This window comes from Hemibagrus wyckioides, linkage group LG14, assembly GCF_019097595.1.
Source record: "Hemibagrus wyckioides isolate EC202008001 linkage group LG14, SWU_Hwy_1.0, whole genome shotgun sequence".
NCBI classification, from domain to species: domain Eukaryota; kingdom Metazoa; phylum Chordata; class Actinopteri; order Siluriformes; family Bagridae; genus Hemibagrus; species Hemibagrus wyckioides.
The window spans coordinates 21,044,986-21,067,397 of record NC_080723.1 but is presented as its reverse complement, the minus strand read 5'-3'; the positions used below and the strand labels follow the sequence as shown (position 1 = coordinate 21,067,397).

Below are 22,412 nucleotides of genomic sequence, written 5' to 3'. Positions count from 1 at the left end.
CCTGCCACCTCCCAAAACCTGCCGATATGCAGGTTGGCAGAAAAGCTTACTGCACAGTTGGCCACCAGAGGTCAGTGAATCAAGTATTTTAGTTTCAGTGTGAGTCTTAGATATCTGCCATCTGCTGACTATTAGTATTTTACATTTACTCATTTGAACTAAAATTACTATGTGTTTATTGTCCAAGATGGCAGTGCGGCAGTAGCACGCAGCGGCCTCCCCGGACCAAAATGGTGCTATTGTCCCGAAATAGCCCGACTTTCACGGCATATGGACACCAGATACAACGGTGTCCGTGTGTTCGACCGCCAGACACTACTGGATCATGGGAATCGTGCACCAGACAACGTGCACGATGACCTACGGGAAAAGTTTCATGATCTCGGCTTGCTGCGGAGACCAGGCCCCGAGCCCTCGGTGTCGCTTGATGCTCGTGGCCAGGAGAAGAGTCGACGGAAGCGGTGCGCGAGAAAGCGGAAGTGCGGAAATAGGGCGGGTGTCCGTGCTAGGCTAAAAACAAACCCTAGCCGGCCGGCACTCCCCTCCATCATTTTGTCCAACGTCTGCTCACTGGACAATAAACTGGACTACATCCGACTCCAGCGAACTACACGGCGTGAGTACAGAGACTGCTGTGTCTTTGTTTTTATGGAGACGTGGCTCAGCGACAGAGTTCCGGACGCCGCCATTCAGCTAGCCGGGCTAACCGTGTTTCGTGCCGACAGGAATGCAGCTCTGTGCGGTAAGACTCGCGGTGGTGGTGGGTGTGTTTACATCAACACGGAATGGTGTAAGGACTCTGTGCTTGTGTCTAACTACTGCTCATCGCTAGTGGAGTTTGTGACTGTTAGATGCAGACCTTTTGATTTACCCCGGGAATTCACTACCACTTTCATTCCACCCAGTGCTAATGCTGAGGAGGCTCTGTGTGAGCTGTACGGAACTATTAGCGAGCTGCAGAATGCTGTCCCCGACGGACTGATTATTATCGCCGGAGATTTCAATCATGCAACTCTCAGAACAGTGCTCCCTAAATTCCATCAACATGTGGACTTTGCTATGAGAGGGGCGAACACGCTGGATCTTGTTTACACAAACATTCCCGGCGCGTATCGTGCAGAGCCCTGCCCCCACCTTGGCTACTCAGACCACATCTCTGTTATGTTGATTCCAGCATACAGACCACTCGTCAGACGCTCTAAACCAGCTCAGAAACAGGTTAAAACCTGGCCAGCAGGAGCCATCTCTGCTCTTCAGGACTGTTTTGAGTGCACTGACTGGGACATGTTTAGGGAGGCTGCAACAAACGGCGACTCTATTGACTTGGAGGAGTACACGGCATCAGTGACCGGCTACATCGGGAAGTGCATCGATGATGTGACCGTCTCCAAGTCCATCACCATATGCTCCAACCAGAAGCCATGGATGACCGCAAAGGTGTGTGCGCTGCTAAGATCCAGAGACTCTGCTTTCAGAGCTGGAGACAAGGACGCCCTAAGAACAGCGCGGGCTAGACTGTCTCGAGCTATTAGAGAGGCAAAGCGTGCACACTCCCAGAGAATCCACGGCCACTTCCAGAGCAGCGACAACACTCGGTGCATGTGGCAAGGCATCCAGTCTATCACCAACTACAGGCCTGCTCCACCTGCCTGTGACAGTGATGCCTCCCTTCCAGATGTGCTGAACAGCTTCTACGCTCGGTTTGAGGCACGTAATGACGTGACAGCGAGGAAGACCATCCTTTCCTCAGAGGACCAGGTGCTCTGTCTCACCACGGCTGACGTGTGGACAACTCTATGCAGAGTTAACCCACGGAAAGATGCTGGACCAGCTGGAAAAGTAATAGCATAAAACTTCAGACCAGAATGAACGACCATGCCCAGTTTGGTGCATGTCGCTCGAAAGCCAAAATAATTTTGTCACTCGAAAGCCAACATAATTAGCTTTTTCAAGCCAACATAATTAGGAATTATTACAACATAATTTTGTCAATGAATGCAGCCATGATTTATCTTAAAAGAGCAGCTTGAACTTGGAAGATGAATTTTTATTACCTGAGTTTTTAACTTAACAAATTTACACTTTTTGTTCAGAAGCATTACAAACCCAGATTTTGCTAAACTAAACATTATAGTATTCACACAGAGGGATGTAAGACTTGCTACACTAATGTACATATGTATGATTTGAAATTCAATTTTTATTTGTCACATATCTAATAATACAGAGTACTGAAACCTTTTATTTTGTAGTAACACAGCAGCCCCTTGGGCTTTGACAAAGTAACCACAGGTCCCACCGAGATTTGAACTCGGATCGCTGGATTCAGAGTCCAGAGTGCTAACCATTACACCATGGAACCCCACAGGGTAAGCTGTAACCGGGTTGTCCATACAGTTCAGGGCACAGGCTTATGACTTACCAGAGACAATGACGTGCAGTTTACTGAGACAGATTGAAAAAGCATAGCATTATTATTATTCATTTTTTTTTTAAATTGGGCCTACGTGATTTATTAGCTGATAACCCAGTTTATACCATGAAAGGGTTTTCGACTAGTGGCTCCTTGTTGTTTATAATATCTTTGTGTAAAGACCAGTTTCTTAAATAAGTATGGTATACTTGGTATACAATTCTGCTGGAATTTCAGATCAATCGCTGCAAATCATCAGAATGTCTTTAAGTAACTGAGACTCCATGGAACCACACACTTGCAACAGTATTGTATGAATGTAGCATTTCAAATTCAAATTTTATTTGTCTCATACATAATAATTCACAGTAGTGAAATGTTTTAAAGTTTTTTGTAACATGTGCAGTAAAATCTTAGGACCAGGGGAAACATTACAAGTATTCGCATTTCGCGTTGGTGGATCATTACCATGTCGTAAGTACTGCTTCAAAATGCCAAAAGAAGAAACAAGAGCAAGAGACAAAAAACAGAGAGCAGGCAATTTATTGAAAATTGAATTTAAACTCAAACAGGCTGTTCATCAGCTGATGAAAAGTTTAAGACCATAGGCCAAAAAAACCTCACAACAGAACTAAAAGTGTCAAAAAAGGACTTAGTAGTGAGTAGCCCCACCGTTCTTATTGTTCACTTCAAACATTTGTTTCGGCCTGCTTGATGCGGCTGTTTCCAGGAGGCTTTGTGGGAAAGTTGTTCCATGTGGTGCAGATGACTTCACGAAGGGCATCCATTGTATGGAACTACCGTCCATTTTTGTAAACTTCCCTTGCCATCCATTCCCAAACATTCTCAAAGGGATTTAGATCAAGGGAACACACAGGATGGTCCAAAAGAGCTACATTATTCTCCTGGAAGAAGTCCTTCTACAGACGGTCGTTGTGATCAGCAGCATTATCCTGTTGAAAGACCCAGTCATTTCAGAATAGACAAGGGCCCTAAGTCAAGAGCGATGCCCGCTGCAACATGTTCACATGGCCAGCCGCCGTTTGACGCCCCTGCCCAACCTGAAGCTCCATTTTCCCATTGAAGGAAAAAGCTCCCCAAATCATGACGTAGCCTCCTCCACTAAGCTGTGTAGAAAACATCTCCAGTTGGAACTCCTTGTCACGCCAGTAACGTTAGAAGCCATCAGGACCATCCAGGTTCATTTTTTTCTCATAAGAGAAATCAACTAAAGATTGTAGTTTTCACATAGTGGGATGGAAGACTTGCTACAGTAATGTATATATGTATGATTTTAAGTTAAAATTTTATTTGTAACTTTCTCCTTTATTTTAAAACTTCGGACAGTAAGCTAATTGGCCTTTGACCAGGAAGCCACAGGTTCCACCGAGATTTGAACTCAGATCACTGGATTCAAAGTCCAGAGTGCTAACCATTACACCATGGAACCACATATGAGTTCGGCATTGGGCGATGACTAAGGGTAACAATCTGATGGGGGTTTCGTTAGGGTCCTACAGCAAACTTTTATTTCACACACACATTTAAATTTTTATTATTTATTTTCCCGGAAGTTGAGTAAAAAGTGTTTTTTTAATGATTAACAAAGTGGATGTAAGAAAACACCACATTTCAAATTGTTAGGAATTCAAGCAGTCAATCATTTGATGTGTGGAGAATTGGGAGAAGCAATTCAGGAAAAACATCCAGGGCACACGGAAAACAAGTGAACGAGTCAGACTTTAATCGATCTCAATCAAGCCCCATCACAATGCACCTGTAAGCTAATAAGAGGGGCTTTTTATTTTATTGGTCACATTTTATGGTGTTGCAAGGTCAGCAATCTAGTGGGGTTTCATTAGGGTCCTCCAGGAAATTTTAAATTCACACACGCACACGCTTTTAATTTTTTAGTTTTTTCCCCAAGGAACTTGATTGTGGATAATGAAAACCCTCATATTTATATTTATTATGAGCACATAAGTTTTTAACTAAACAAATTCACACTTTTTGTTCAGAAGCATTACAAACCCAGATTTTGCTGCAAATCAACTAATGATTGTAGTTTTCACACAATGGGATGGAAGACTTGCTACAGTAACGTATAATTTGAAATTCCATCTTTATTTGTCACTTACCTAATAACACAGAGTACTGAAATGTTTTATTTTGTAGTAACACAGCAGCCCCTTGGGCTTTGACAGAGTAACCACAGGTCCCACCGAGATTTGAACTCGGATCGCCGGATTCAGAGTCCAGAGTGCTAACCATTACACCATGGAACCACACAGAACCAGCTGTCCCTGGCTGTCCATACAGTTCAGGGCACAGGCTTATGACTTAGCAGAGACAATGAAGTACACTTTACTGAGACAGATTGAAAAAGCATAGCATTATTATTATTATTATTATTATTATTTTAAATTGGGCCTATGTGATTTATTAGCTGATAACCCCGCTTATACAATGAAAGGGTTTTCGACTAGTGGCTCCTTGTTGTTTATAATATCTTTGTGTAAAGACCAGTATATCAAATAAGTATGGTATACTTGGTATACAATTCTGCTGGAATTTCAGATCAATCGCTGCAAATCATCAGAATGTCTTTACGTAACTGAGACTCCATGGAACCACACACTTGCAACAGTATTGTATGAATGTAGGATTTCAAATTCAAATTTTATTTCTCATACATAATAATTCACAGTAGTGAAATGTTTTAAAGTTTTTTGTAACATGTACAGTAAAATCTTAGGACCAGGGGAAACATTACAAGTATTCACATTTTGTGTTGGTGGATTGTAACCATGTCGTAAGTACTGCTTCAAAATGCCAAAAGAAGAAACAAGGGCAAGAGACAAAAAACAGAGAGCAGGCAATTTATTGAAATTTGAATTTGAACTCCAACTGGCTGTTCATCAGCTGATGAAAAGTTTAAGACCATAGGCCAAAAAAACCTCACAACAGAACTAAAAGTGTCAAAAAAGGACTTAGTAGTGAGTAGCCCCACCATTCTTGTTGATCACTTCAAACATTTGTTTCGGCCTGCTTGATACGGCTGTTTCCAGGAGGAAGTCATCTGTGGTGCAGATGACTTCACGAAGGGCATCTATGGTATGGAACTACCGTCCATTTTTGTAAACTTCCCTTGCCATCCATTCCCAAACATTCTCAAAGGGATTTAGATCAGGGGAACACACAGGATGGTCCAAAAGAGCTACATTATTCTCCTGGAAGAAGTCCTTCTACAGACGGGCATTGTGATCTGCTAAACTAAAGATTGTAGTATTCACACAGAGGGATGTAAGACTTGCTACAGTAATGTATATATGCATGATTTCAAATTCTATTTGTCATGTACCTAATAATACAGAGTATTGAAATGTTTTATTTTGTAGCATGTGGAGCAACATAGCAGCCCCTTGGGCTTTGACAAAGTAACCACAGGTTCCACCGAGAGTTGGACTCGGATCACTGGATTCAGAGTCCAGCGTGCTAACCATTACACCATAGAGCAAGCCAAAAAGTTTACAGTAACAGTGCGGGAATTATTAAAATAATACTATCCTTAAAAAATGCATCAATAAATAGTATAACATTTTAATGATGTGTGTTTCTGAATGAAAAGATTCACAGAGCTTCAACTTCTCATTTCTTTGGAAAGAAACTCAAATATGCAGCAAAAGGGACTTTTCTGTATTAATCATAAATATAGTCTGTCAATTTCTCTTACCCCTCAGACTTAAAGATTAAAGGCATAAGGAAATGGAATCTGAGGAAAATGGGCTGATCTGGAACCAGTGGTTGTGATGGTTTAATCTGAGCACTTATGTGTATCAATTTTATTTGGATATTAAACTAGATGGACAGTTTATTGTCACTACACCCTTTATGCTTTCATGGCTGAGAGAGTTGACTTCATAGCTTTAAGTAATTTCCACTTTCCCATTGTTAATGTTTCTATGTAGTGATGGAGAAATGCAGTTTTAATTTTACATATTCTACTCCCTGCCACCTCCCAAAACCTGCCGATATGCAGGTTGGCAGAAAAGCTTACTGCACAGTTGGCCACCAGAGGTCAGTGAATCAAGTATTTTAGTTTCAGTGTGAGTCTTAGATATCTGCCATCTGCTGACTATTAGTATTTTACTTTTACTCATTTGAACTAAAATTACTATGTGTTTATTGTCCAAGATGGCAGTGCGGCAGTAGCACGCAGCGGCCTCCCCGGACCAAAATGGTGCTATTGTCCCGAAATAGCCCGACTTTCACGGCATATGGACACCAGATACAACGGTGTCCGTGTGTTCGACCGCCAGACACTACTGGATCATGGGAATCGTGCACCAGACAACGTGCACGATGACCTACGGGAAAAGTTTCATGATCTCGGCTTGCTGCGGAGACCAGGCCCCGAGCCCTCGGTGTCGCTTGATGCTCGTGGCCAGGAGAAGAGTCGACGGAAGCGGTGCGCGAGAAAGCGGAAGTGCGGAAATAGGGCGGGTGTCCGTGCTAGGCTAAAAACAAACCCTAGCCGGCCGGCACTCCCCTCCATCATTTTGTCCAACGTCTGCTCACTGGACAATAAACTGGACTACATCCGACTCCAGCGAACTACACGGCGTGAGTACAGAGACTGCTGTGTCTTTGTTTTTATGGAGACGTGGCTCAGCGACAGAGTTCCGGACGCCGCCATTCAGCTAGCCGGGCTAACCGTGTTTCGTGCCGACAGGAATGCAGCTCTGTGCGGTAAGACTCGCGGTGGTGGTGGGTGTGTTTACATCAACACGGAATGGTGTAAGGACTCTGTGCTTGTGTCTAACTACTGCTCATCGCTAGTGGAGTTTGTGACTGTTAGATGCAGACCTTTTGATTTACCCCGGGAATTCACTACCACTTTCATTCCACCCAGTGCTAATGCTGAGGAGGCTCTGTGTGAGCTGTACGGAACTATTAGCGAGCTGCAGAATGCTGTCCCCGACGGACTGATTATTATCGCCGGAGATTTCAATCATGCAACTCTCAGAACAGTGCTCCCTAAATTCCATCAACATGTGGACTTTGCTATGAGAGGGGCGAACACGCTGGATCTTGTTTACACAAACATTCCCGGCGCGTATCGTGCAGAGCCCTGCCCCCACCTTGGCTACTCAGACCACATCTCTGTTATGTTGATTCCAGCATACAGACCACTCGTCAGACGCTCTAAACCAGCTCAGAAACAGGTTAAAACCTGGCCAGCAGGAGCCATCTCTGCTCTTCAGGACTGTTTTGAGTGCACTGACTGGGACATGTTTAGGGAGGCTGCAACAAACGGCGACTCTATTGACTTGGAGGAGTACACGGCATCAGTGACCGGCTACATCGGGAAGTGCATCGATGATGTGACCGTCTCCAAGTCCATCACCATATGCTCCAACCAGAAGCCATGGATGACCGCAAAGGTGTGTGCGCTGCTAAGATCCAGAGACTCTGCTTTCAGAGCTGGAGACAAGGACGCCCTAAGAACAGCGCGGGCTAGACTGTCTCGAGCTATTAGAGAGGCAAAGCGTGCACACTCCCAGAGAATCCACGGCCACTTCCAGAGCAGCGACAACACTCGGTGCATGTGGCAAGGCATCCAGTCTATCACCAACTACAGGCCTGCTCCACCTGCCTGTGACAGTGATGCCTCCCTTCCAGATGTGCTGAACAGCTTCTACGCTCGGTTTGAGGCACGTAATGACGTGACAGCGAGGAAGACCATCCTTTCCTCAGAGGACCAGGTGCTCTGTCTCACCACGGCTGACGTGTGGACAACTCTGCATAGAGTTAACCCACGGAAAGATGCTGGACCAGCTGGAAAAGTAATAGCATAAAACTTCAGACCAGAATGAACGACCATGCCCAGTTTGGTGCATGTCGCTCGAAAGCCAAAATAATTTTGTCACTCGAAAGCCAACATAATTAGCTTTTTCAAGCCAACATAATTAGGAATTATTACAACATAATTTTGTCAATGAATGCAGCCATGATTTATCTTAAAAGAGCAGCTTGAACTTGGAAGATGAATTTTTATTACCTGAGTTTTTAACTTAACAAATTTACACTTTTTGTTCAGAAGCATTACAAACCCAGATTTTGCTAAACTAAACATTATAGTATTCACACAGAGGGATGTAAGACTTGCTACACTAATGTACATATGTATGATTTGAAATTCAATTTTTATTTGTCACATATCTAATAATACAGAGTACTGAAACCTTTTATTTTGTAGTAACACAGCAGCCCCTTGGGCTTTGACAAAGTAACCACAGGTCCCACCGAGATTTGAACTCGGATCGCTGGATTCAGAGTCCAGAGTGCTAACCATTACACCATGGAACCCCACAGGGTAAGCTGTAACCGGGTTGTCCATACAGTTCAGGGCACAGGCTTATGACTTACCAGAGACAATGACGTGCAGTTTACTGAGACAGATTGAAAAAGCATAGCATTATTATTATTCATTTTTTTTTAAATTGGGCCTACGTGATTTATTAGCTGATAACCCAGTTTATACCATGAAAGGGTTTTCGACTAGTGGCTCCTTGTTGTTTATAATATCTTTGTGTAAAGACCAGTTTCTTAAATAAGTATGGTATACTTGGTATACAATTCTGCTGGAATTTCAGATCAATCGCTGCAAATCATCAGAATGTCTTTAAGTAACTGAGACTCCATGGAACCACACACTTGCAACAGTATTGTATGAATGTAGCATTTCAAATTCAAATTTTATTTGTCTCATACATAATAATTCACAGTAGTGAAATGTTTTAAAGTTTTTTGTAACATGTGCAGTAAAATCTTAGGACCAGGGGAAACATTACAAGTATTCGCATTTCGCGTTGGTGGATCATTACCATGTCGTAAGTACTGCTTCAAAATGCCAAAAGAAGAAACAAGAGCAAGAGACAAAAAACAGAGAGCAGGCAATTTATTGAAAATTGAATTTAAACTCAAACAGGCTGTTCATCAGCTGATGAAAAGTTTAAGACCATAGGCCAAAAAAACCTCACAACAGAACTAAAAGTGTCAAAAAAGGACTTAGTAGTGAGTAGCCCCACCGTTCTTATTGTTCACTTCAAACATTTGTTTCGGCCTGCTTGATGCGGCTGTTTCCAGGAGGCTTTGTGGGAAAGTTGTTCCATGTGGTGCAGATGACTTCACGAAGGGCATCCATTGTATGGAACTACCGTCCATTTTTGTAAACTTCCCTTGCCATCCATTCCCAAACATTCTCAAAGGGATTTAGATCAAGGGAACACACAGGATGGTCCAAAAGAGCTACATTATTCTCCTGGAAGAAGTCCTTCTACAGACGGTCGTTGTGATCAGCAGCATTATCCTGTTGAAAGACCCAGTCATTTCAGAATAGACAAGGGCCCTAAGTCAAGAGCGATGCCCGCTGCAACATGTTCACATGGCCAGCCGCCGTTTGACGCCCCTGCCCAACCTGAAGCTCCATTTTCCCATTGAAGGAAAAAGCTCCCCAAATCATGACGTAGCCTCCTCCACTAAGCTGTGTAGAAAACATCTCCAGTTGGAACTCCTTGTCACGCCAGTAACGTTAGAAGCCATCAGGACCATCCAGGTTCATTTTTTTCTCATAAGAGAAATCAACTAAAGATTGTAGTTTTCACATAGTGGGATGGAAGACTTGCTACAGTAATGTATATATGTATGATTTTAAGTTAAAATTTTATTTGTAACTTTCTCCTTTATTTTAAAACTTCGGACAGTAAGCTAATTGGCCTTTGACCAGGAAGCCACAGGTTCCACCGAGATTTGAACTCAGATCACTGGATTCAAAGTCCAGAGTGCTAACCATTACACCATGGAACCACATATGAGTTCGGCATTGGGCGATGACTAAGGGTAACAATCTGATGGGGGTTTCGTTAGGGTCCTACAGCAAACTTTTATTTCACACACACATTTAAATTTTTATTATTTATTTTCCCGGAAGTTGAGTAAAAAGTGTTTTTTTAATGATTAACAAAGTGGATGTAAGAAAACACCACATTTCAAATTGTTAGGAATTCAAGCAGTCAATCATTTGATGTGTGGAGAATTGGGAGAAGCAATTCAGGAAAAACATCCAGGGCACACGGAAAACAAGTGAACGAGTCAGACTTTAATCGATCTCAATCAAGCCCCATCACAATGCACCTGTAAGCTAATAAGAGGGGCTTTTTATTTTATTGGTCACATTTTATGGTGTTGCAAGGTCAGCAATCTAGTGGGGTTTCATTAGGGTCCTCCAGGAAATTTTAAATTCACACACGCACACGCTTTTAATTTTTTAGTTTTTTCCCCAAGGAACTTGATTGTGGATAATGAAAACCCTCATATTTATATTTATTATGAGCACATAAGTTTTTAACTAAACAAATTCACACTTTTTGTTCAGAAGCATTACAAACCCAGATTTTGCTGCAAATCAACTAATGATTGTAGTTTTCACACAATGGGATGGAAGACTTGCTACAGTAACGTATAATTTGAAATTCCATCTTTATTTGTCACTTACCTAATAACACAGAGTACTGAAATGTTTTATTTTGTAGTAACACAGCAGCCCCTTGGGCTTTGACAGAGTAACCACAGGTCCCACCGAGATTTGAACTCGGATCGCCGGATTCAGAGTCCAGAGTGCTAACCATTACACCATGGAACCACACAGAACCAGCTGTCCCTGGCTGTCCATACAGTTCAGGGCACAGGCTTATGACTTAGCAGAGACAATGAAGTACACTTTACTGAGACAGATTGAAAAAGCATAGCATTATTATTATTATTATTATTATTATTTTAAATTGGGCCTATGTGATTTATTAGCTGATAACCCCGCTTATACAATGAAAGGGTTTTCGACTAGTGGCTCCTTGTTGTTTATAATATCTTTGTGTAAAGACCAGTATATCAAATAAGTATGGTATACTTGGTATACAATTCTGCTGGAATTTCAGATCAATCGCTGCAAATCATCAGAATGTCTTTACGTAACTGAGACTCCATGGAACCACACACTTGCAACAGTATTGTATGAATGTAGGATTTCAAATTCAAATTTTATTTCTCATACATAATAATTCACAGTAGTGAAATGTTTTAAAGTTTTTTGTAACATGTACAGTAAAATCTTAGGACCAGGGGAAACATTACAAGTATTCACATTTTGTGTTGGTGGATTGTAACCATGTCGTAAGTACTGCTTCAAAATGCCAAAAGAAGAAACAAGGGCAAGAGACAAAAAACAGAGAGCAGGCAATTTATTGAAATTTGAATTTGAACTCCAACTGGCTGTTCATCAGCTGATGAAAAGTTTAAGACCATAGGCCAAAAAAACCTCACAACAGAACTAAAAGTGTCAAAAAAGGACTTAGTAGTGAGTAGCCCCACCATTCTTGTTGATCACTTCAAACATTTGTTTCGGCCTGCTTGATACGGCTGTTTCCAGGAGGAAGTCATCTGTGGTGCAGATGACTTCACGAAGGGCATCTATGGTATGGAACTACCGTCCATTTTTGTAAACTTCCCTTGCCATCCATTCCCAAACATTCTCAAAGGGATTTAGATCAGGGGAACACACAGGATGGTCCAAAAGAGCTACATTATTCTCCTGGAAGAAGTCCTTCTACAGACGGGCATTGTGATCTGCTAAACTAAAGATTGTAGTATTCACACAGAGGGATGTAAGACTTGCTACAGTAATGTATATATGCATGATTTCAAATTCTATTTGTCATGTACCTAATAATACAGAGTATTGAAATGTTTTATTTTGTAGCATGTGGAGCAACATAGCAGCCCCTTGGGCTTTGACAAAGTAACCACAGGTTCCACCGAGAGTTGGACTCGGATCACTGGATTCAGAGTCCAGCGTGCTAACCATTACACCATAGAGCAAGCCAAAAAGTTTACAGTAACAGTGCGGGAATTATTAAAATAATACTATCCTTAAAAAATGCATCAATAAATAGTATAACATTTTAATGATGTGTGTTTCTGAATGAAAAGATTCACAGAGCTTCAACTTCTCATTTCTTTGGAAAGAAACTCAAATATGCAGCAAAAGGGACTTTTCTGTATTAATCATAAATATAGTCTGTCAATTTCTCTTACCCCTCAGACTTAAAGATTAAAGGCATAAGGAAATGGAATCTGAGGAAAATGGGCTGATCTGGAACCAGTGGTTGTGATGGTTTAATCTGAGCACTTATGTGTATCAATTTTATTTGGATATTAAACTAGATGGACAGTTTATTGTCACTACACCCTTTATGCTTTCATGGCTGAGAGAGTTGACTTCATAGCTTTAAGTAATTTCCACTTTCCCATTGTTAATGTTTCTATGTAGTGATGGAGAAATGCAGTTTTAATTTTACATATTCTACTTCCTGCCACCTCCCAAAACCTGCCGATATGCAGGTTGGCAGAAAAGCTTACTGCACAGTTGGCCACCAGAGGTCAGTGAATCAAGTATTTTAGTTTCAGTGTGAGTCTTAGATATCTGCCATCTGCTGACTATTAGTATTTTACTTTTACTCATTTGAACTAAAATTACTATGTGTTTATTGTCCAAGATGGCAGTGCGGCAGTAGCACGCAGCGGCCTCCCCGGACCAAAATGGTGCTATTGTCCCGAAATAGCCCGACTTTCACGGCATATGGACACCAGATACAACGGTGTCCGTGTGTTCGACCGCCAGACACTACTGGATCATGGGAATCGTGCACCAGACAACGTGCACGATGACCTACGGGAAAAGTTTCATGATCTCGGCTTGCTGCGGAGACCAGGCCCCGAGCCCTCGGTGTCGCTTGATGCTCGTGGCCAGGAGAAGAGTCGACGGAAGCGGTGCGCGAGAAAGCGGAAGTGCGGAAATAGGGCGGGTGTCCGTGCTAGGCTAAAAACAAACCCTAGCCGGCCGGCACTCCCCTCCATCATTTTGTCCAACGTCTGCTCACTGGACAATAAACTGGACTACATCCGACTCCAGCGAACTACACGGCGTGAGTACAGAGACTGCTGTGTCTTTGTTTTTATGGAGACGTGGCTCAGCGACAGAGTTCCGGACGCCGCCATTCAGCTAGCCGGGCTAACCGTGTTTCGTGCCGACAGGAATGCAGCTCTGTGCGGTAAGACTCGCGGTGGTGGTGGGTGTGTTTACATCAACACGGAATGGTGTAAGGACTCTGTGCTTGTGTCTAACTACTGCTCATCGCTAGTGGAGTTTGTGACTGTTAGATGCAGACCTTTTGATTTACCCCGGGAATTCACTACCACTTTCATTCCACCCAGTGCTAATGCTGAGGAGGCTCTGTGTGAGCTGTACGGAACTATTAGCGAGCTGCAGAATGCTGTCCCCGACGGACTGATTATTATCGCCGGAGATTTCAATCATGCAACTCTCAGAACAGTGCTCCCTAAATTCCATCAACATGTGGACTTTGCTATGAGAGGGGCGAACACGCTGGATCTTGTTTACACAAACATTCCCGGCGCGTATCGTGCAGAGCCCTGCCCCCACCTTGGCTACTCAGACCACATCTCTGTTATGTTGATTCCAGCATACAGACCACTCGTCAGACGCTCTAAACCAGCTCAGAAACAGGTTAAAACCTGGCCAGCAGGAGCCATCTCTGCTCTTCAGGACTGTTTTGAGTGCACTGACTGGGACATGTTTAGGGAGGCTGCAACAAACGGCGACTCTATTGACTTGGAGGAGTACACGGCATCAGTGACCGGCTACATCGGGAAGTGCATCGATGATGTGACCGTCTCCAAGTCCATCACCATATGCTCCAACCAGAAGCCATGGATGACCGCAAAGGTGTGTGCGCTGCTAAGATCCAGAGACTCTGCTTTCAGAGCTGGAGACAAGGACGCCCTAAGAACAGCGCGGGCTAGACTGTCTCGAGCTATTAGAGAGGCAAAGCGTGCACACTCCCAGAGAATCCACGGCCACTTCCAGAGCAGCGACAACACTCGGTGCATGTGGCAAGGCATCCAGTCTATCACCAACTACAGGCCTGCTCCACCTGCCTGTGACAGTGATGCCTCCCTTCCAGATGTGCTGAACAGCTTCTACGCTCGGTTTGAGGCACGTAATGACGTGACAGCGAGGAAGACCATCCTTTCCTCAGAGGACCAGGTGCTCTGTCTCACCACGGCTGACGTGTGGACAACTCTGCATAGAGTTAACCCACGGAAAGATGCTGGACCAGCTGGAAAAGTAATAGCATAAAACTTCAGACCAGAATGAACGACCATGCCCAGTTTGGTGCATGTCGCTCGAAAGCCAAAATAATTTTGTCACTCGAAAGCCAACATAATTAGCTTTTTCAAGCCAACATAATTAGGAATTATTACAACATAATTTTGTCAATGAATGCAGCCATGATTTATCTTAAAAGAGCAGCTTGAACTTGGAAGATGAATTTTTATTACCTGAGTTTTTAACTTAACAAATTTACACTTTTTGTTCAGAAGCATTACAAACCCAGATTTTGCTAAACTAAACATTATAGTATTCACACAGAGGGATGTAAGACTTGCTACACTAATGTACATATGTATGATTTGAAATTCAATTTTTATTTGTCACATATCTAATAATACAGAGTACTGAAACCTTTTATTTTGTAGTAACACAGCAGCCCCTTGGGCTTTGACAAAGTAACCACAGGTCCCACCGAGATTTGAACTCGGATCGCTGGATTCAGAGTCCAGAGTGCTAACCATTACACCATGGAACCCCACAGGGTAAGCTGTAACCGGGTTGTCCATACAGTTCAGGGCACAGGCTTATGACTTACCAGAGACAATGACGTGCAGTTTACTGAGACAGATTGAAAAAGCATAGCATTATTATTATTCATTTTTTTTTAAATTGGGCCTACGTGATTTATTAGCTGATAACCCAGTTTATACCATGAAAGGGTTTTCGACTAGTGGCTCCTTGTTGTTTATAATATCTTTGTGTAAAGACCAGTTTCTTAAATAAGTATGGTATACTTGGTATACAATTCTGCTGGAATTTCAGATCAATCGCTGCAAATCATCAGAATGTCTTTAAGTAACTGAGACTCCATGGAACCACACACTTGCAACAGTATTGTATGAATGTAGCATTTCAAATTCAAATTTTATTTGTCTCATACATAATAATTCACAGTAGTGAAATGTTTTAAAGTTTTTTGTAACATGTGCAGTAAAATCTTAGGACCAGGGGAAACATTACAAGTATTCGCATTTCGCGTTGGTGGATCATTACCATGTCGTAAGTACTGCTTCAAAATGCCAAAAGAAGAAACAAGAGCAAGAGACAAAAAACAGAGAGCAGGCAATTTATTGAAAATTGAATTTAAACTCAAACAGGCTGTTCATCAGCTGATGAAAAGTTTAAGACCATAGGCCAAAAAAACCTCACAACAGAACTAAAAGTGTCAAAAAAGGACTTAGTAGTGAGTAGCCCCACCGTTCTTATTGTTCACTTCAAACATTTGTTTCGGCCTGCTTGATGCGGCTGTTTCCAGGAGGCTTTGTGGGAAAGTTGTTCCATGTGGTGCAGATGACTTCACGAAGGGCATCCATTGTATGGAACTACCGTCCATTTTTGTAAACTTCCCTTGCCATCCATTCCCAAACATTCTCAAAGGGATTTAGATCAAGGGAACACACAGGATGGTCCAAAAGAGCTACATTATTCTCCTGGAAGAAGTCCTTCTACAGACGGTCGTTGTGATCAGCAGCATTATCCTGTTGAAAGACCCAGTCATTTCAGAATAGACAAGGGCCCTAAGTCAAGAGCGATGCCCGCTGCAACATGTTCACATGGCCAGCCGCCGTTTGACGCCCCTGCCCAACCTGAAGCTCCATTTTCCCATTGAAGGAAAAAGCTCCCCAAATCATGACGTAGCCTCCTCCACTAAGCTGTGTAGAAAACATCTCCAGTTGGAACTCCTTGTCACGCCAGTAACGTTAGAAGCCATCAGGACCATCCAGGTTCATTTTTTTCTCATAAGAGAAATCAACTAAAGATTGTAGTTTTCACATAGTGGGATGGAAGACTTGCTACAGTAATGTATATATGTATGATTTTAAGTTAAAATTTTATTTGTAACTTTCTCCTTTATTTTAAAACTTCGGACAGTAAGCTAATTGGCCTTTGACCAGGAAGCCACAGGTTCCACCGAGATTTGAACTCAGATCACTGGATTCAAAGTCCAGAGTGCTAACCATTACACCATGGAACCACATATGAGTTCGGCATTGGGCGATGACTAAGGGTAACAATCTGATGGGGGTTTCGTTAGGGTCCTACAGCAAACTTTTATTTCACACACACATTTAAATTTTTATTATTTATTTTCCAGGAAGTTGAGTAAAAAGTGTTTTTTTAATGATTAACAAAGTGGATGTAAGAAAACACCACATTTCAAATTGTTAGGAATTCAAGCAGTCAATCATTTGATGTGTGGAGAATTGGGAGAAGCAATTCAGGAAAAACATCCAGGGCACACGGAAAACAAGTGAACGAGTCAGACTTTAATCGATCTCAATCAAGCCCCATCACAATGCACCTGTAAGCTAATAAGAGGGGCTTTTTATTTTATTGGTCACATTTTATGGTGTTGCAAGGTCAGCAATCTAGTGGGGTTTCATTAGGGTCCTCCAGGAAATTTTAAATTCACACACGCACACGCTTTTAATTTTTTAGTTTTTTCCCCAAGGAACTTGATTGTGGATAATGAAAACCCTCATATTTATATTTATTATGAGCACATAAGTTTTTAACTAAACAAATTCACACTTTTTGTTCAGAAGCATTACAAACCCAGATTTTGCTGCAAATCAACTAATGATTGTAGTTTTCACACAATGGGATGGAAGACTTGCTACAGTAACGTATAATTTGAAATTCCATCTTTATTTGTCACTTACCTAATAACACAGAGTACTGAAATGTTTTATTTTGTAGTAACACAGCAGCCCCTTGGGCTTTGACAGAGTAACCACAGGTCCCACCGAGATTTGAACTCGGATCGCTGGATTCAGAGTCCAGAGTGCTAACCATTACACCATGGAACCACACAGAACCAGCTGTCCCTGGCTGTCCATACAGTTCAGGGCACAGGCTTATGACTTAGCAGAGACAATGAAGTACACTTTACTGAGACAGATTGAAAAAGCATAGCATTATTATTATTATTATTATTATTATTTTAAATTGGGCCTATGTGATTTATTAGCTGATAACCCCGCTTATACAATGAAAGGGTTTTCGACTAGTGGCTCCTTGTTGTTTATAATATCTTTGTGTAAAGACCAGTATATCAAATAAGTATGGTATACTTGGTATACAATTCTGCTGGAATTTCAGATCAATCGCTGCAAATCATCAGAATGTCTTTACGTAACTGAGACTCCATGGAACCACACACTTGCAACAGTATTGTATGAATGTAGGATTTCAAATTCAAATTTTATTTCTCATACATAATAATTCACAGTAGTGAAATGTTTTAAAGTTTTTTGTAACATGTACAGTAAAATCTTAGGACCAGGGGAAACATTACAAGTATTCACATTTTGTGTTGGTGGATTGTAACCATGTCGTAAGTACTGCTTCAAAATGCCAAAAGAAGAAACAAGGGCAAGAGACAAAAAACAGAGAGCAGGCAATTTATTGAAATTTGAATTTGAACTCCAACTGGCTGTTCATCAGCTGATGAAAAGTTTAAGACCATAGGCCAAAAAAACCTCACAACAGAACTAAAAGTGTCAAAAAAGGACTTAGTAGTGAGTAGCCCCACCATTCTTGTTGATCACTTCAAACATTTGTTTCGGCCTGCTTGATACGGCTGTTTCCAGGAGGAAGTCATCTGTGGTGCAGATGACTTCACGAAGGGCATCTATGGTATGGAACTACCGTCCATTTTTGTAAACTTCCCTTGCCATCCATTCCCAAACATTCTCAAAGGGATTTAGATCAGGGGAACACACAGGATGGTCCAAAAGAGCTACATTATTCTCCTGGAAGAAGTCCTTCTACAGACGGGCATTGTGATCTGCTAAACTAAAGATTGTAGTATTCACACAGAGGGATGTAAGACTTGCTACAGTAATGTATATATGCATGATTTCAAATTCTATTTGTCATGTACCTAATAATACAGAGTATTGAAATGTTTTATTTTGTAGCATGTGGAGCAACATAGCAGCCCCTTGGGCTTTGACAAAGTAACCACAGGTTCCACCGAGAGTTGGACTCGGATCACTGGATTCAGAGTCCAGCGTGCTAACCATTACACCATAGAGCAAGCCAAAAAGTTTACAGTAACAGTGCGGGAATTATTAAAATAATACTATCCTTAAAAAATGCATCAATATATATATATGTATAACATTTTAATGATGTGTGTTTCTGAATGAAAAGATTCACAGAGCTTCAACTTCTCATTTCTTTGGAAAGAAACTCAAATATGCAGCAAAAGGGACTTTTCTGTATTAATCATAAATATAGTCTGTCAATTTCTCTTACCCCTCAGACTTAAAGATTAAAGGCATAAGGAAATGGAATCTGAGGAAAATGGGCTGATCTGGAACCAGTGGTTGTGGTGGTTTAATCTGAGCACTTATGTGTATCAATTTTATTTGGATATTAAACTAGATGGACAGTTTATTGTCACTACACCCTTTATGCTTTCATGGCTGAGAGAGTTGACTTCATAGCTTTAAGTAATTTCCACTTTCCCATTGTTAATGTTTCTATGTAGTGATGGAGAAATGCAGTTTTAATTTTACATATTCTACTTCCTGCCACCTCCCAAAACCTGCCGATATGCAGGTTGGCAGAAAAGCTTACTCCACAGTTGGCCACCAGAGGTCAGTGAATCAAGTATTTTAGTTTCAGTGTGAGTCTTAGATATCTGCCATCTGCTGACTATTAGTATTTTACTTTTACTCATTTGAACTAAAATTACTATGTGTTTATTGTCCAAGATGGCAGTGCGGCAGTAGCACGCAGCGGCCTCCCCGGACCAAAATGGTGCTATTGTCCCGAAATAGCCCGACTTTCACGGCATATGGACACCAGATACAACGGTGTCCGTGTGTTCGACCGCCAGACACTACTGGATCATGGGAATCGTGCACCAGACAACGTGCACGATGACCTACGGGAAAAGTTTCATGATCTCGGCTTGCTGCGGAGACCAGGCCCCAAGCCCTCGGTGTCGCTTGATGCTCGTGGCCAGGAGAAGAGTCGACGGAAGCGGTGCGCGAGAAAGCGGAAGTGCGGAAATAGGGCGGGTGTCCGTGCTAGGCTAAAAACAATCCCTAGCCGGCCGGCACTCCCCTCCATCATTTTGTCCAACGTCTGCTCACTGGACAATAAACTGGACTACATCCGACTCCAGCGAACTACACGGCGTGAGTACAGAGACTGCTGTGTCTTTGTTTTTATGGAGACGTGGCTCAGCGACAGAGTTCCGGACGCCGCCATTCAGCTAGCCGGGCTAACCGTGTTTCGTGCCGACAGGAATGCAGCTCTGTGCGGTAAGACTCGCGGTGGTGGTGGGTGTGTTTACATCAACACGGAATGGTGTAAGGACTCTGTGCTTGTGTCTAACTACTGCTCATCGCTAGTGGAGTTTGTGACTGTTAGATGCAGACCTTTTGATTTACCCCGGGAATTCACTACCACTTTCATTCCACCCAGTGCTAATGCTGAGGAGGCTCTGTGTGAGCTGTACGGAACTATTAGCGAGCTGCAGAATGCTGTCCCCGACGGACTGATTATTATCGCCGGAGATTTCAATCATGCAACTCTCAGAACAGTGCTCCCTAAATTCCATCAACATGTGGACTTTGCTATGAGAGGGGCGAACACGCTGGATCTTGTTTACACAAACATTCCCGGCGCGTATCGTGCAGAGCCCTGCCCCCACCTTGGCTACTCAGACCACATCTCTGTTATGTTGATTCCAGCATACAGACCACTCGTCAGACGCTCTAAACCAGCTCAGAAACAGGTTAAAACCTGGCCAGCAGGAGCCATCTCTGCTCTTCAGGACTGTTTTGAGTGCACTGACTGGGACATGTTTAGGGAGGCTGCAACAAACGGCGACTCTATTGACTTGGAGGAGTACACGGCATCAGTGACCGGCTACATCGGGAAGTGCATCGATGATGTGACCGTCTCCAAGTCCATCACCATATGCTCCAACCAGAAGCCATGGATGACCGCAAAGGTGTGTGCGCTGCTAAGATCCAGAGACTCTGCTTTCAGAGCTGGAGACAAGGACGCCCTAAGAACAGCGCGGGCTAGACTGTCTCGAGCTATTAGAGAGGCAAAGCGTGCACACTCCCAGAGAATCCACGGCCACTTCCAGAGCAGCGACAACACTCGGTGCATGTGGCAAGGCATCCAGTCTATCACCAACTACAGGCCTGCTCCACCTGCCTGTGACAGTGATGCCTCCCTTCCAGATGTGCTGAACAGCTTCTACGCTCGGTTTGAGGCACGTAATGACGTGACAGCGAGGAAGACCATCCTTTCCTCAGAGGACCAGGTGCTCTGTCTCACCACGGCTGACGTGTGGACAACTCTATGCAGAGTTAACCCACGGAAAGATGCTGGACCAGCTGGAAAAGTAATAGCATAAAACTTCAGACCAGAATGAACGACCATGCCCAGTTTGGTGCATGTCGCTCGAAAGCCAAAATAATTTTGTCACTCGAAAGCCAACATAATTAGCTTTTTCAAGCCAACATAATTAGGAATTATTACAACATAATTTTGTCAATGAATGCAGCCATGATTTATCTTAAAAGAGCAGCTTGAACTTGGAAGATGAATTTTTATTACCTGAGTTTTTAACTTAACAAATTTACACTTTTTGTTCAGAAGCATTACAAACCCAGATTTTGCTAAACTAAACATTATAGTATTCACACAGAGGGATGTAAGACTTGCTACACTAATGTACATATGTATGATTTGAAATTCAATTTTTATTTGTCACATATCTAATAATACAGAGTACTGAAACGTTTTATTTTGTAGTAACACAGCAGCCCCTTGGGCTTTGACAAAGTAACCACAGGTCCCACCGAGATTTGAACTCGGATCGCTGGATTCAGAGTCCAGAGTGCTAACCATTACACCATGGAACCCCACAGGGTAAGCTGTAACCTGGTTGTCCATACAGTTCAGGGCACAGGCTTATGACTTACCAGAGACAATGACGTGCAGTTTACTGAGACAGATTGAAAAAGCATAGCATTATTATTATTCATTTTTTTTTTAAATTGGGCCTACGTGATTTATTAGCTGATAACCCAGTTTATACCATGAAAGGGTTTTCGACTAGTGGCTCCTTGTTGTTTATAATATCTTTGTGTAAAGACCAGTTTCTTAAATAAGTATGGTATACTTGGTATACAATTCTGCTGGAATTTCAGATCAATCGCTGCAAATCATCAGAATGTCTTTAAGTAACTGAGACTCCATGGAACCACACACTTGCAACAGTATTGTATGAATGTAGCATTTCAAATTCAAATTTTATTTGTCTCATACATAATAATTCACAGTAGTGAAATGTTTTAAAGTTTTTTGTAACATGTGCAGTAAAATCTTAGGACCAGGGGAAACATTACAAGTATTCGCATTTCGCGTTGGTGGATCATTACCATGTCGTAAGTACTGCTTCAAAATGCCAAAAGAAGAAACAAGAGCAAGAGACAAAAAACAGAGAGCAGGCAATTTATTGAAAATTGAATTTAAACTCAAACAGGCTGTTCATCAGCTGATGAAAAGTTTAAGACCATAGGCCAAAAAAACCTCACAACAGAACTAAAAGTGTCAAAAAAGGACTTAGTAGTGAGTAGCCCCACCGTTCTTATTGTTCACTTCAAACATTTGTTTCGGCCTGCTTGATGCGGCTGTTTCCAGGAGGCT

The 22,412-nt window shown here is 42.4% G+C and overlaps 10 non-coding genes across 10 annotated transcripts; all 10 read right to left on the bottom strand.

Moving 5' to 3' along the window:
• Positions 1-2,290: 2,290 nt before the first annotated feature.
• On the bottom strand, positions 2,291-2,362 carry trnaq-cug (transfer RNA glutamine (anticodon CUG)). Its single transcript has one exon. It is a non-coding gene; the product is annotated as a tRNA-Gln (tRNA).
• Positions 2,363-3,791: 1,429 nt separating this feature from the next.
• Positions 3,792-3,863, bottom strand: trnaq-uug (transfer RNA glutamine (anticodon UUG)). Its single transcript has one exon. It is a non-coding gene; the product is annotated as a tRNA-Gln (tRNA).
• A 763-nt stretch (positions 3,864-4,626) lies between these two features.
• Positions 4,627-4,698, bottom strand: trnaq-cug (transfer RNA glutamine (anticodon CUG)). Its single transcript has one exon. It is a non-coding gene; the product is annotated as a tRNA-Gln (tRNA).
• Positions 4,699-8,710: 4,012 nt separating this feature from the next.
• Positions 8,711-8,782, bottom strand: trnaq-cug (transfer RNA glutamine (anticodon CUG)). The gene has a single exon. It is a non-coding gene; the product is annotated as a tRNA-Gln (tRNA).
• A 1,428-nt stretch (positions 8,783-10,210) lies between these two features.
• On the bottom strand, positions 10,211-10,282 carry trnaq-uug (transfer RNA glutamine (anticodon UUG)). The gene has a single exon. It is a non-coding gene; the product is annotated as a tRNA-Gln (tRNA).
• Positions 10,283-11,045: 763 nt separating this feature from the next.
• Positions 11,046-11,117, bottom strand: trnaq-cug (transfer RNA glutamine (anticodon CUG)). Its single transcript has one exon. It is a non-coding gene; the product is annotated as a tRNA-Gln (tRNA).
• A 4,012-nt stretch (positions 11,118-15,129) lies between these two features.
• Positions 15,130-15,201, bottom strand: trnaq-cug (transfer RNA glutamine (anticodon CUG)). Its single transcript has one exon. It is a non-coding gene; the product is annotated as a tRNA-Gln (tRNA).
• A 1,428-nt stretch (positions 15,202-16,629) lies between these two features.
• trnaq-uug (transfer RNA glutamine (anticodon UUG)) lies at positions 16,630-16,701 on the bottom strand. The gene has a single exon. It is a non-coding gene; the product is annotated as a tRNA-Gln (tRNA).
• Positions 16,702-17,464: 763 nt separating this feature from the next.
• On the bottom strand, positions 17,465-17,536 carry trnaq-cug (transfer RNA glutamine (anticodon CUG)). The gene has a single exon. It is a non-coding gene; the product is annotated as a tRNA-Gln (tRNA).
• Positions 17,537-21,553: 4,017 nt separating this feature from the next.
• trnaq-cug (transfer RNA glutamine (anticodon CUG)) lies at positions 21,554-21,625 on the bottom strand. Its single transcript has one exon. It is a non-coding gene; the product is annotated as a tRNA-Gln (tRNA).
• Positions 21,626-22,412: the final 787 nt, after the last annotated feature.